At 41.7% G+C, this 15,518-nt stretch overlaps 1 protein-coding gene across 5 annotated transcripts in view; it reads right to left on the reverse strand.

Moving 5' to 3' along the window:
- Positions 1 to 15,518, reverse strand: part of CTXN3 (cortexin 3) — a 207,239-nt gene that overhangs the window by 109,453 nt on the left and 82,268 nt on the right. For all 5 annotated transcript variants that reach the window (XR_012251423.1, XR_012251422.1, XM_073654880.1 and 2 more), the window contains one exon: positions 7,519 to 7,572. The gene's annotated coding sequence lies outside the window, so the exon portion shown is untranslated. The remainder of the gene's footprint in view (positions 1 to 7,518; positions 7,573 to 15,518) is intronic.

Consider the following 15,518-nt stretch of genomic DNA (forward strand, 5'->3'; position numbering starts at 1 on the left):
AACATCATTCAACACTCTCCCACTAAACATGTGGCTTCTTTTCCTCCCTCCCTGGGATCAGACCCCTGAATGGTCAGAACTTGTGTTCACACCCTCCCCTAAAAGCTAACTGTGCATTGGAGGAGGTATTTTTGTCAAGTGGGACTGCATGCGAGATCCCCTGTGGTGACGGCTTCCCTGGGTCTACTTTCCCCATCCACACAATGGGACTAGTAGCTGGGAGAAATGGCTTGAGGCCCATGAGATACTAACGAGATTAATGGAGTGATTCCTTTACATTTTTCTTTAGCGATCTCCTGTCTGGCCTTATGTATACATAAGATCCAACCAGCACGTCTTCCTCTGCTTACTGTCACTGAATGGAAACATTGATTCCTGAAGTGCACCTAAACTGACGAGTAAGCAAATTTCTAATAAAACACAACATGCAAATCTCTAATAAAACACAGCAATAACATTGACAGAATCGGTGCTCCGTGATGGAAAAAGTCTGCATCCCTTAGAGCCGTGGATTCCGCTCTACGTGCATTGGTCCAATAATCTTTAGTAAGTGGCTAGCTCCTCACAGCTGTTTGTTATAACCACAATATAGTGTCTAAAGAGCATATATAAACAGATTTCACAATAAAAACTGCATCCATAATTAAATAAATCTCTTATTATGAGTATCTATAGAGAGAGAAAGCTCATGTCCAAGTGTATTCAATCTCCACCTACCCAGTCTGTCAGGGAGGAGGGCCACTAGGAGGCATTGTCAATCAGGCTAGGTGGGTAGAGACTGAGTTTAAACTTTGACAAAAGTATATACAGTCATTCTAACATTAATTTTCAAAGTAAGCATAAAAGTCCCATGAGGCCTCAGAAATCTATTTTATAATCTGGCAACAGATCTCCCTTAAAAAGGATGCCTCATCTTTGTAAATGAGTAAAATTGCAAAATACTTATTAAAAGCAAGCAACTTTGCAGTTTACCTCTTATTAAAAATCCTCTCCATAATTAATAATGGAGGGATTTTCAATTCTATTGTGTACTGGTCCCCTCTGCTGTCTATCACAGGTGGTCAATCTCCTAAACAAGGGACAGAGTGCTTACAATCTGATTGTTATAGAGCTTGTAAGTTCTGCTATGAAACTGGCCAGATTGTTCGTGGCATTCCAGTGCCACTATGTTCCTTCGATGCTTTAGAGCATACGTGTCAAACTCAGGCCCAAGGGCCCAATCTGACCCAGAGTGTAATCATATTTGACCCTTGAGAAAATACCCAATGTGTACTAGAGCTGGTCCGCCGGTAAACAGCGCATTTTAATACTACAAATCCATACCCCATAGTGTCCTACTCTTTCACAATCTGCCATTGACACTATTGTTGTGGCCGTAATCACACCTACATTTGTGGCATACATCACCTAATCCCTCCCGGTTCCAATTCCAACAAGGGGCCTCCACAATGCCCACACCAATGATGCTGTGCAACCGACCCTTCTCCCATACACGCCTCCAACACCTGACGTCACTCCCTTGAAGGCGCGGCACCGCAAGCATTTCCGGGTTCTGGTGCCTGTGTCCCACACACACACAATTGTTTGCATGGCTCCCTCCACTCCTTCCCATTACCTGCTCAGTGTGACATACACTGACCTCCTTCCTATAGGTAAGTCTCCATTTTGACTACCTGCTGTTATAGCAATTCTGCCTTGCAATGTCATGCCTATCTCCCCTTGCATACTGTTCTACCATCACTATTTTTGAGGAAAAATTTCCTCAATTGTAGATATTTTTTTAATAAATATCAAAGTTGGCCCGTGACTTTGACCAAGTTTTTAGTTTTGGCCCACTGTGCATTTGAGTTTGACATCCTTGCTTTAGAGCAGGGGTGGGGAATCTTTTTTTCTGCCAAGGGCCATTTGGATATTTATACCATCCTTCGAGGGCTGTGCAAATCATGCGATAACTCCTCCCACAAAATATGTTCTGACAATGACACTGGTGTCAGGATGTAATCTTTCATTGCACACACCCCAGCATTCAGTCGTGAACATTGCGTACACGTGCTCACAGAGCAAGAAGAAATTAATGGGAAGGTGGCCATCAAAGTACAGCTGCCGGCCCAAGGACTGCATTTCCCAGGAATCTGCCCAGGGGCCGGATAAAAGGTACTCCAGGGCTGTAACGGGCCGGTGGGCCTGAGGTTCCCCATCCCTGGATTAGAAGCAAAGCTGCCTCTGCAGGCAGCATCAAGGAGTGCACCATTAAGGTCGACAGCGCAACTACGCCACCAGCCTAAATGGTCAATCATCAGAAGAGTACTGCTACCCAGCAAGAATGATACTGGACTCAAGAGAATGGTGTGCACCTGAAAATACTTGAGACAACCAGTTTCGGTCAAAGCTTGTGCTTGGCCATTACAAAGAATATGAACAGTTTACCACTATATTCCTGAAAAATGTATTATTTGTTACAGATTTCTTAAAGTTTCAAAGATATCAAGATTCAGAAAGATATCCCGATGCACTAAAATGTAACTCAAAGCCTAAGTATACAAATTTAATGGCTTTTGTTGTGTTAATTGTTAAATGGACTCAGTCATCAGGTTTATGCCACCTAATCTGGTAGCAGCATAATGTTGTGACAGGGATCTTGATTCCAGAGATGTATCACATACTGGGCTGCTTGTAGTTTTCATAAAACCATTGTTTTATTAGCAGGAGATTAACACTAGTGGAGTTGTAAACCTGATGCCATGTTCCTCCATATTCATGAGCTCTTTATAGACCCTGTCACAGATTGGCATCATTTTCCCTATGCACAGTGTATATAGAAAGCTGCCAATCAGTTGTGTAGGAGTGGTTATACGGAGCTCAGCATTCAGAGAACTGGTAGATCTGTGGCAGATAAAACAATGATTTTATCAAAATGACAGCAAGCAGCATAGTAAGGAATACATTGCTGGAATCAGGGTGTCTACGCCTATATCATGCTGCACTCAGATAGGTTATCAAAAAAAAGTGACAGAATCCCTTTAAGAGTTGCATTTATGCATTGCAATATCTTTTGTTTGTGTTCATTTAAGAAAGGCTACATCAACATATGTTAAAGAGGTCTTGCCACTTTTCTTTTTTCTATTAAATACATTTCATATGTGCAGGTCTTTTAAAATGTTCTCTGTTTTTCATATTTTTTGTTAACCATTGGTGCTGAGCTATTTTGCAGCCTAAGGGTAGTGCACACATTGTTTTTTAGATGCCTACTGAGTTTTTGAAGCAGTAGGCATTTAAAGGGAATCTGTCAGCAGGTTTTTGCTATGTAATCTGAAGACAGCAGGAGATAGAGGCTGAAACACAGAATTCATGGATGTGTCACTTGGCAAAGTGCTTGCTGTTGTTTACTAACTGTGAAATATTTATCAATAAGAGGTTAACATTGCTAGACTAGTCCAGCAACTAAGCACCTCACTGTCTATGGACTTGGTATATGGAGACCCAGGTGTGGGCGGGGTTATCTTCCTCAGCTCTGCTTCATTCTAAATCTAAAAGCTCTGATTGTGTGACAACGGCTGCACCCAGCAATGTAAATGATATATCATTGGATTCAGCTTCTCTTTCCCTACATTATGCTGCTTTCAGTTGAGGCAGCAAAAACCTGCTGACAGATTCCCTTTAAGATAAATTCGTATGGTATTTATCTTAAAGTGGCTACTTTGGCGTCTTTTTTGTTGTTTTTGTGGCGGCTTTCTAAGCCTGAAGTGGTTACAAGAAGTTAAAAAAGACTGACAGACTGACATATGCACAGCAAGTCATTTTGAGATTGCAATACATATGTTCATTCTTTTCAGTATTTATTTAAGCACTTTTTCAGGTGGATTTCATGTGGAACATGCCTGTAAAAGACAACATGTGCACATACTCTAAGGGTATATTCACACTTCATCTTTTTACAGCAGTCAAAAGCGACTCTTTTTCAAGTAGAAGATGCTTTTCTCTGGAGTTTTATAAACCTGAAGTGTCTTTTGCTAGAGATTTTTTTTTATAATTTGCTGTGTTTTTTTATGGCACTTTTTTTCAGCCAATGTTTTATGCTTGTTATTCCATTTTTTTGTTTTTACAGCATTTTCTAGATATTTTTTGATCTATAAAGAAATGAAGAAAACATTAGCAATTTTTGCAGAAAAAACGCCTGGACATCCTTCAGGTGGTTTGTTAGCCCTGTATTGTAAAGTATTAAGCGCCTTCTTAGTGGAAAACGCCTGAAGAATGTACAGTACAGACCAAAAGTTTGGACACACCTTCTCATTTAAAGATTTTTCTGTATTTTCATGACTTTGAAAATTGTACATTCACACTGAAGGCATCAAAACTATGAATTAACACATGTGGAATTATATACTTAACAAAAAAGTGTGAAACAACTGAAAATATGTCTTATATTCTAGGTTCTTCAAAGTAGCCACCTTTTGCTTTGATGACTGCTTTGCACACTCTTGGCATTCTCTTGATGAGCTTCAAGAGGTAGTCACCGGAAATGGTCTTCCAACAATCTTGAAGGAGTTCCCAGAGATGCTTAGCACTTGTTGGCCCTTTTTCCTTCACTCTGCGGTCCAGCTCACCCCAAACCATCTCGATTGGGTTCAGGTCTGGTGACTGTGGAGGCCAGGTCATCTGGCGTAGCCCCCCATCACTCTCCTCCTTGGTCAAATAGCCCTTACACAGCCTGGAGGTGTGTTTGGGGTCATTGTCCTGTTTAAAAATAAATGATGGTCCAACTAAACGCAAACCGGATGGAATAGCATGCCGCTGCAAGATGCTGTGGTAGCCATGCTGGTTCAGTATGCCTTCAATTTTGAATAAATCCCCAACAGTGTCACCAGTAAAGCCCCCCCACACCATCACACCTCCTCCTCCATGCTTCACGGTGGGAACCAGGCATGTAGAGTCCATCCGTTCACCTTTTCTGCGTCGCACAAAGACACGGTGGTTGGAACCAAAGATCTCAAATTTGGACTCATCAGACCAAAGCACAGATTTCCACTGGTCTAATGTCCATTCCTTGTGTTCTTTAGCCCAAACAAGTCTCTTCTGCTTGTTGCCTGTCCTTAGCAGTGGTTTCCTAGCAGCTATTTTACCATGAAGGCCTGCTGCACAAAGTCTCCTCTTAACAGTTGTTGAAGAGATGTGTCTGCTGCTAGAACTCTGTGTGGCATTGACCTTGTCTCTAATCTGAGCTGCTGTTAACCTGTGATTTCTGAGGCTGGTGACTCGGATAAACTTATCCTCAGAAGCAGAGGTGACTCTTGGTCTTCCTTTCCTGGGGCGGTCCTCATGTGAGCCAGTTTCTTTGTAGCGCTTGATGGTTTTTGCAACTGCACTTGGGGACACTTTCAAAGTTTTCCCAATTTTTCGGACTGACTGACCTTCATTTCTTAAAGTAATGATGGCCACTCGTTTTTCTTTACTTAGCTGCTTTTTTCTTGCCATAATACAAATTCTAACAGTCTATTCAGTAGGACTATCAGCTGTGTATCCACCAGACTTCTGCACAACACAACTGATGGTCCCAACCCCATTTATAAGGCAAGAAATCCCACTTCTTAAACCTGACAGGGCACACCTGTGAAGTGAAGACCATTTCCGGTGACTACCTCTTGAAGCTCATAAAGAGAATGCCAAGAGTGTGCAAAGCAGTCATCAAAGCAAAAGGTGGCTACTTTGAAGTACCTAGAATATAAGACATATTTTCAGTTGTTTCACACTTTTTTGTTAAGTATATAATTCCACATGTGGTAATTCATAGTTTTGATGCCTTCAGTATAAATGTACAATTTTCATAGTCATGAAAATACAGAAAAATCTTTAAATGAGAAGGTGTGTCCAAACTTTTGGTCTGTACTGTACATTATATTTCTTTTAAATGTCTGGTGTCTTATGACAGCCTGAAAGTATTTAAAGCTGTTTGTTGACCCTAGTCTTATATTTATTAGCCACCATCTTCAGCTCTTCCCAGTGCCACCCCAGTTTTGCGACAGCAATTTCTTACTGACCGGAAGTCAGAGGTAACGGTTGTGGGGAATAGCTGAAGACGGCAACCGGTAAGTATAACACTAGGGTCAGGGAACTTAGATTAGTAGCACCACTCCAGCACTGCAGTCAAAAAGATGCAGGAGTGGGACTTTAAAAGACCCCCAAAAGCCTGAGTATATTAGCCTGAGCAATTTTTTTTCATAGAAATGAAGATGTTCATTCTTTTGGGTGTTTTTTTGGCTTTTTTTTGTGTGTTTTCCACACTGAACGACGGAAAAAGATGCTGTATGAATATACGATTTGGCATTTTAGGAGTCTCATTCACTGGAGAATTCTCTAATATCTTGACATCTGTGGCATTGTAGTCAGTGACATGTCATGTCCTTGTAAAGTAGGATCCTTGTCTGACTAATACATTTAATGTCCACTGGAAAATGGTGACTGTTGCTTTAGCTCCAACCTCTCAATAGAGATGCATTGGAAATACTTGGCTATTAAAGTTCCATCATCATTGGGCAATGTGAAATCAACAACATTCACAATCTCAGATAAATTCTGATAAATACTTAATGTCCTTTTCATAAGTCTGGCAAAGACTGAGCATTATCCATTTAATAAGGTGACATGGGATTAGCAATATACCATCCAGTCGGCTATATGAAACAACACTTTGTACATCTGTTCTTCTAACAGCCAAATTGAACTTGGCCACCTACATACAGTCAACATACAGTAATTGCATTTGTTGCACTAGTAACAGAAATAAATATAAACTTTAAAAAAAAAATAGACACTTTGATTTTTGCTGAGATTACACTGGCACAAGCACAGAGACGTAATTCCCAAGTGGCAAGGTACTTCGGCTTTCTAAATATCCAAACATACATAGCCAGGAGACAGCACTGTGAACCACTTCTAGGCTGGCTGCCAATGAACCGAGCTTCAATTATGGGCCCTTACCAACGGAAATACAAAAAAATTGCATAATACATTTAAGGTATTTATTTTTGCCGTCTGCATTTGTTACTTTAATCATTCAATATCTATGTGTACTTTTGATAATTTCCTTAATACTGTACGTCTCTAATAATGTGGGCTTCATCTTGAGTCAGTGCCAAGACCAATCTGCAACAAATGTCTTCCTTATGAATATATTTCTACATATGATAGAGCTATGGTTTGTGTAAACGTCTGTCAGTTTTTGATTACCAATTATCATGTTTTATTTTTCTCCATGATTATTTATTTATTTATTTTATTTTACTCACTTATATATGACTACATTCTTATTTGCAGTTATCAATTTAGAAATAAAGTTACAAAAAAGGCAAGGTTAATTAATACATTGTACACCCGATTGTTAGTAATTATACCTATACATAACAGAAAAGATTTATACACAGCGTATAAATTGGGTTCACAGGTGCCAAAGTTTTTAAAGACTTAGAGAGTTAGAGACGATGGGCTGAAATATTATTAGCTTGTGAGAACACAGGTTATTACCTCTTCTTCTATCCACTATAGAATGATGATTTCCACGATGATATAATTGCAAACCTGAAGGCAATAAGAAATGGGTGAATAATCAATCTAAATTTAGTAGGAAATACCTCTAAATACACATCCAAAAATGCCAAAGCAGGGACCTCTAGTAATTGTCTTTAAGACACTTTTAAAAATTAAAAACCTATTCTATGTCTCCAAAAGGACTTTGTAAGACCACCACATGTTAATTGAAATCCAATATATGAGCTAGTAAAGGAGGGGTTAAATGAATTTTTCTTATCAAACCAATATCATATTTTTTTATTTAAACTAAACCATCTTAGTAGGAATGATAGTGTTCCTTGTAAAGTGTTTATTGTTTTGTGAACATGTAAATGCTCCGAATTTCCCATTACAGAAGTAAATATAAGCTGGAAGATACAAATAATTGGACGTACACATAATGCAGGCAAGACAACTACAGTTAGGTCCATATATATTTGGACAGAGACAACATTTTTCTAATTTTGGTTCTAGACATTATCACAATGAATTTTAAACAAAACAAATCAGATGCAGTTGAAGTTCAGACTTTCAGCTTTCATTTGAGGGTATCCACATTAAAATTGGATGAAGGTTTTAGGAGTTAACATGTGCCACCCTGTTTTTAAAGGGACCAAAAGTAATTGGACAATTGACTCCAAGGCTATTTCATGGACAGGTGTGGGCAATCCCTTAGTTATGTCATTCTCAATTAAGCAGATAAAAGGCCTGGAGTTGATTTGAGGTGTGGTGCTTGCATTTGGAAGGTTTTGCTGTGAAGTAAATGACGCGCCCCCAGGGCCATGGGGTACTCGGCAGCCGGGCTTCTGGTTGCCGGGGGATATCACGGTGGCTCGTCCGGTCCGTGGCCCAGGAGGGTCACTGAAAAGAGAAATTATTGGTTGGGGAAATTGTCGTGACGCCACTTGTGGTGTCTGGTGAGGATCACCAGCGCTGCGACAGTCCTCTGAGGCAGATGATAGGGCAGCCTGAGATGGAACGGCTCCCCACAGGTGGAGCAGGCCTCAGGGCGGTGTAGAAAAATGGAGGAGGTGCGCTGGGCGTTGTAGTGAGGGAAATGGCACCGGCAAAATAAAGGAGCGGAGGCAGCTCAGTACAGTCGTCCAAGATTTACTCACAGTTCTTAGACAGTCCACAGGTGCACTGTACTGGTGCAAGCCTCCCGCGTCGCGCTGCGTTCACCGGGCAGGGGTTCAGTCCTTCCTCAGGCAGTTCGGGTGTAGCTGGCAGAACCCCACTTTCTTATGTACCGCTCTAGACCGACTTCACGCTGGGTCTTTACTCCCTCCTGCCCTGCGCTTCCCACTGTGAATCCTGTTCGGGTGCTCTGAGATCCCCCCTGTCCGTCGGAGTTACACAGACCTGCTTGACCTTACTTGGATTGGAGTGGGGATTTGGCTACTGGCTATAAAAGCCAGAAGCCTCCGGTTTTTCCAGCCGAGGCTGGAAGCTGCATGACTAGGCCAGTGGCCGGTCCCCTTCTTGCGGCCTAGATCCTCCTGACACCTGGCAGGTTCGGTGTGTACGGGTGCCGCCTGCAATCGCCGTACCCCCTAGGATCCCTTCTTCAGAATGGAGCTTCCTTCCTGCTCCCCTCCTGGGCCTCTGAGGCTGGACCCTGCTTGAGGAGCAGAGCTCTGACTGAGACTCTGCTCCCTGACTGTCTTCACTCTCTCCTCTCACCGACTGAACTGCACTTTTCTAAGATGTTTTCTTTTTATATCTTTACTGTATGAGTGCTCTCCTAAACTACTTCCTCCACCCACACCCACTACTGGTTCCCCCTACCTTTGGTTCCCCCACTCCAGCCAGGGTCAGGGCTCAGCAGCTGCGCTCTGCATGTCGCCCCTCCAGCCGGCCTGGAGCAGTGTAGTGTTGGATGCAGGTGTTTGGGGTTCCGTGGAGCACTCCCTCCTTACCTGAGTGAAGGGAGGCACCACACCTCTGAGTGAGGTGCAGTACCTCTGTGGCGACCTCAGGGGTGCCACATAAACTTGAGGTCAAAGGAGGTCTCCATGCAAGTGAAACAAGCCATCCTTAAGCTGCAAAAACAGAAAAAACCCATCCGAGAAATTGCTACAATATTAGGAGTGGCAAAATCTACAGTTTGGTACATCCTGAGAAAGAAAGAAAGCACTGGTGAACTCATCAATGCAAAAAGACCTGGGCGCCCACGGAAGACAACAGTGGTGGATGATCACAGAATAATCTCCATGGTGAAGAGAAACCCCTTCACAACAGCCAACCAAGTGAACAACACTCCCCAGGAGGTAGGCGTAGCATGAAAGTAAATACAGAGGGTTCACTGCACGGTGCAAGCCACTCATAAGCATCAAGAATAAAAAGGCTAGACTGGACTTTGCTAAAAAACATCTAAAAAAGCCAGCACAGTTCTGGAAGAACATTCTTTGGACAGATGAAACCAAGATCAACCTCTACCAGAATGATGGAAAGAGAAAAGTATGGCGAAGGCGTGGTACAGCTCATGATCCAAAGCATACCACATAATCTGTAAAACACGGCGGAGGCAGTGTGATGGCTTGGGCATGCATGGCTGCCAGTGGCACTGGGTCACTAGTGTTTATTGATGATGTGACACAGAACAAAGCAGTTGAATGAATTCTGATGTATTCAGAGCCATACTGTGTGCTCAGATCCAGCCAAATGCAGCCAAACTGATTAGTCATCATTTCATACTACAGATGGACAATGACCCAAAACATAAAGCCAAAGCAACCCAGGAGTTTATTAAAGCAAAGAAGTGGAATATTCTTGAATGGCCAAGTCAGTCACCTGATCTCAACCCAATTGAGCATGCATTTCACTTGTTAAAGACTAAACTTCAGACAGAAAGGCCCACAAACAAACAGTAACTGAAAACCACCGCAGTGAAGGCCTGGCAGAGCATCAAAAAGGAGGAAACACAGCGTCTGGTGATGTCCATGAGTTCAAGACTTCAGGCAGTCATTGCCAACAAAGGGTTTTCAACCAAGTACTAGAAATTAACATTTTATTTACAATTATTTAATCTGTCCAATTACTTTTGATCCCTTTAAAAACAGGGTGGCACATGTTAAGGAGCTGAAACTTCTAAACCCTTCATCCAATTTTAATGTGGATACCCTAAAATGAAAACTGAAAGTCTGAACTTCAACTGCATCTGAATTGTTTTGTTTAAAATTCATTGTGGCAATGTCTAGAACCAAAATTAGAAAAATGTTGCCTCTGTCCAAATATATATGGACCTAACTGTATGTGACTGAAAGCTTATGAGTTAATCTGTTGTACAATGTCATGCTTTCCCTAAATTCTGTTTAATTTATCTAATTTATTGCTTTATCCTTATTTTCATAAAATACCTACAAACATGCATCACATAGAAGTATCCTTATTATGCTTAAAGGGGTTGTACACTACTATTTAAAATATGCCAAAGCGTTTTTATGATGAAAAGCAACTTCTTTATAACTACCTCCCTCTGCCTTTTATGTTTGCAAGCGGCGCTATCACTGGCCGGTCACAGGCATCATGTGACCCCCCCTGACGTCTAGTCTATTGAGGCGTGACTCAGCGCTGGGGTCCCCGTGGTGGCTGCTGGGTTGTGGGTGGGGTTATTCCCAGCGTAACACCCAGCATCCACCGCACCCTTTCCCAATGAATGGGGAGAGAGCGCGCGGTGGATGCTGGGTATGACGCGCGGGGATAACCCCGCCCACAACCCACCAGCCACCGTGGAACGTGGAAGAGAGAGACCCCCGCCTGCAGCCTGGATTTGTTGTGACGTCAGCGGATGTCAGAGCCGGCTGCAGCCGGGGGTAACGTGATGCCTGTGAGCGGCCAGCGATAGCGCCGCTCACAGGCAGAAAAGGCAGAGGGAGGTAATTACAAAGAAGTTGCTTTTCATCATAAAAACTCTGTGGCATATTTTAAATAGTAGTGAACAACCCCTTTTAAAGTGGGTCTCTCATTAAATTTCACAGTATAAACTTAATAGATTATCATAGCACATACTCCAGCCTCATCAAGTCTAACATCTATTCAATAGCTTGTACAGTTTGTATTGTTAAAGCTGGCGACAGATACTCTTTAAAGAGAACCTGTCATTTAAAATAGCCTATTAATCTGAAAATATGGGGTTAATATGCAAGTTAATAGCGCTCTAAGGGTACGTGCACGTAATCAGGAATTGCTTGCAGAAATTTCTGCTGCGTTTCTGCAAGTTTCTGCACCTCTTGGCAGCAAAAACTATGCATTTTGTGTTTTTTGTGCGTTTCTGCCTGCGGATTTGCCATGCATTTTTTCCAATGCATTATATTGGAAAAACACAGGCTAAAGCGCACAAAGAATGGACATGCTGCTTCTTTTTCTGCACATGAAATTCAGCCAGGTAAACTCCTGATCATGTGCACAGATCTTGCAAAATGTCACAGGAAATAATAGGATAGTTTGCAATGCATTTTTGGCCCATTTCTGAGCAGAAAGAACGCACAAAAAACGCACGAAAAACGCAATGCGTGCTCATAGCCTGAGGCTTCAGGTGCCCACACTGAGAGCCACGCTGCCAGGAGGAAATTAAATGTATTCCTCCCAACACCCTCAGGCTTTTAGTCATAGGGATGGGCTGATGCAGCTTCAGTCACCGCTCAGTGCATGGTGAGCTGTGGCTGTAACTGCACCCTGGCACTGACTGACAGCCAGCTCTAATGCTGTCAGTCAGTGCCGAGGTGTGATTACTATGCACTATGCACTATGCACTGAGCAGTGGCAGGCCACGACGGACAACCCCTATAACTGACAGCCCGAGGCTGCCAGGAGGAATACAGTTAATTTCCTCCTGGCAGCGGGGCTCTCAGTGCAGGCGCAGGGCAGCTTAAGAACACTATTAACCTGCATATTGAATCTATATCTGCAGGTTAGTAGAGGTTTTTTCACATGAGAGGTTCCCTTTAGTGTATGTATAGTTACTACAACCCATGGCAAAAATTATGGAATCATCGGGCTTGGAGGATGTTCATTCAGTTGTTTAATGTTGTTGAAAAAAAGCAGATCACAGACATGGCACAAAACTAAAGTCATTTCAAATGGCAACTTTAGGGCTTTAAGAAACACTAAAAGAAATCAAGATAAAAAATGTGGTACTCAGTAAGGGTAATTTTTTTCAGACCAAGCAGAGGGAAAAATTATGGAATCACTCAATTCTGAGGAAAAAATTTGGAATCACCCTGTAAATTTTCATTTCCAAAACTAACACCTGCATCAAATTAGATCTGCTTGTTAGTCTGCATCTGAACAGGAGGGATCGCACCTTGGAGAGCTGTTGCACCAAGTGGACTGACATGAATAATGGCTCCAACACGAGAGATGTCAATTGAAACAAAGGAGAAGATTATCAAACTCTTAAAAGAAGGTAAATCATCACACAATGTTGCAAAAGATGTTGGTTGTTCACAGTCAGCTGTGTCTAAAATCTGGACCAAATACAAACAACATGGGAAGGTTGTTAAAGGCAAACATACTGGTAGACCAAGGAAGACATCAAAGCGTCAAGACCGGAAACGTAAAGCAATATGTCTCCAAAACAGGAAATGCATAACAAAACAAATGAGGAACGAATGGGAGGAAATTGGAGTCAATGTCTGTGACCGAACTGTAAGAAACCGCCTAAAGGAAATGGGATTTACATACAGAAAAGCTAAACATAAGCCATCATTAACACCTAAACAGAAAAAAGCAAGGTTACAATGGGCTAAGGAAAAGCAATCGTGGACTGTGGATGACTGGATGAAAGTCATATTCAGTGATGAATCGCGAATCTGCATTGGGCAAGGTGATGATGCTGGAACTTTTGTTTGGTGCCGTTCCAATAAGATTTATAAAGATGACTGCATGAAGAGAACATGCAAATTTCCACAGTCATGATGATATGGGGCTGCATGTCAGGTAAAGACACTGGGAAGATGGCTGTCATTACATCTTCAATAAATGCCTAAGTTTACATTGATATTTTGGACAATTTTCTTATCCCATCAATTGAAAGGATGTTTGGGGATGATGACATCATTTTTCAAGATGATAATGTATCCTGCCATAGAGCAAAAACTGTGAAAACATTAATTGAAAGAAGACACATAAGGTCAATGTCATGGCCTGCAAATAGTCCGGATCTCAATCCAATTGAAAATCTTTGGTGGAAGTTGAAGAAAATGGTCCATGACAAGGCTCCAACCTGCAAAGCTGATCTGGCAACGGCAATCAGAGAAAGTTGAAGGCAGATTGATGAAGAGTACTGTTTGTCACTCATTAAGTCCATGCCTCAGAGACTGCAACAGGTGCAACAAAATACTAGTGATGTATTGGAGTGTTCTTTTGTGTGTTTGTTTTTCATGATTCCAGAATTTTTTCCTCAGAATTGAGTGATTCCATAATTTTTTCCCTCTGCTTGGTCTGAAAAAAATTACCCTTACTGAGTACCATATTTTTTATCTTGATTTCTTTTAGTGTTTCTTAAAGCCCTAAAGTTGCCATTTGAAATGACTTTAGTTTTGTGCCATGTCTGTGATCTGCTTTTTTTAACAACATTAAACAACTGAATGAACATCCTCCGAGCCCGGTGATTCCATAATTTTTGCCAGGAGTTGTATGTGGAGCTATCCTGTAATCCACACTGGTTGGAAATAATTAAAATTCAAATCAAGAAAACTGTATGATCAGCGATTCTCAAATACAATTAAATAAATGAATCACTTTATGGCAGTCTGGAGTCTGTGAATGAGATGCAGACTACACTGTGTTCCAAATTATTATGCAAATAATATTTTCTCAGATTTTCCCAAATTACCTATATGAATTGCAGTCATTGTAATTTTCCAGTCAAATAACTATTAGAGTACAATTGAAACGTTTTTGTACAAACTGCCTATGATAACAGTATATTTTTAAAAAAATAAAAAACTCAAACTGCACTCAAAGTGCATGTTCCAAATTATTATGCACAGCAGAGTTTACAACCTTTTCATTTTAATAAAGAACAAAAAAATTGTCATTTTTTAAATTATAAGCATTAGCAGGTTATTACAAACTGAAATCAAACAGTTTTCAACTCAAAACTTTATTCTAGGTGATGTTACATTTGCACATAGGACCGCTTGTTCGAAAGGAGCTTCTGAACTCTCTCGTCCATTGAATTTGTCAGGTTTTGGATGGTTTCTGCTTCAATTGTTTTGCATGAGGACAGAATACCCTCCCAGAGCTGTTGCTTAGATGTGAACTGCCTCCCGCCATCATAGACACTCCTTTTGATGATGCTCCAGAGGTTCTTAATGGGGTTGAGGTCAGGGGAGCATGGGTACCACACCATAAATTTGTCCCCTTTTATGCCCATAGTAGCCAGAGATGCAGATGTGTTATGTGCAGCATGAGACGGGGCATTATCATGCATGAAATGATCTCGATGGTCCAGATGGATGGAGTGGAGGATAGCTGGTTGATGGACACCCCATGCAAACACGGCTACGGCGCTAACAAGGAGGAGGTGGAGTAATGTTTTGGGCTGGAATCATGGGGAGAGAGATTGTCGGCCCTTTTAGGATCCCTGAAGGGGTAAAGATGAACTCCATAATGTATGTTGAATTTCTCAAACAGCACTTCCTTCCATGGTTCAAGAAGAAGAACTGTGCATTCCGCAGCAAGATCATTTTCATGCATGATAATGCCCCGTCTCATGCTGCACATAACACATCTGCATCTCTGGCTGATATGGGCATAAAAGGGGACAAACTTATGGTGTGGCACCCATGCTCCCCTGACCTCAACCCCATTGAGAACCTCTGGAGCATCATCAAAAGGAGTGTCTATGATTGCGGGGGGCAGTTCACATCTAAGCAACAGCTCTGGAAGGGTATTCTGTCCTCATGCAAAACAATTGAAGCAGAAACCATCCAAAACCTGACAAATTC

The sequence above is a fragment of the Phyllobates terribilis genome, unplaced genomic scaffold (genome assembly GCF_046119375.1).
Source record: "Phyllobates terribilis strain yellow unplaced genomic scaffold, ASM4611937v1 Scaffold_1__5_contigs__length_1240528914, whole genome shotgun sequence".
Classification (NCBI taxonomy): domain Eukaryota; kingdom Metazoa; phylum Chordata; class Amphibia; order Anura; family Dendrobatidae; genus Phyllobates; species Phyllobates terribilis.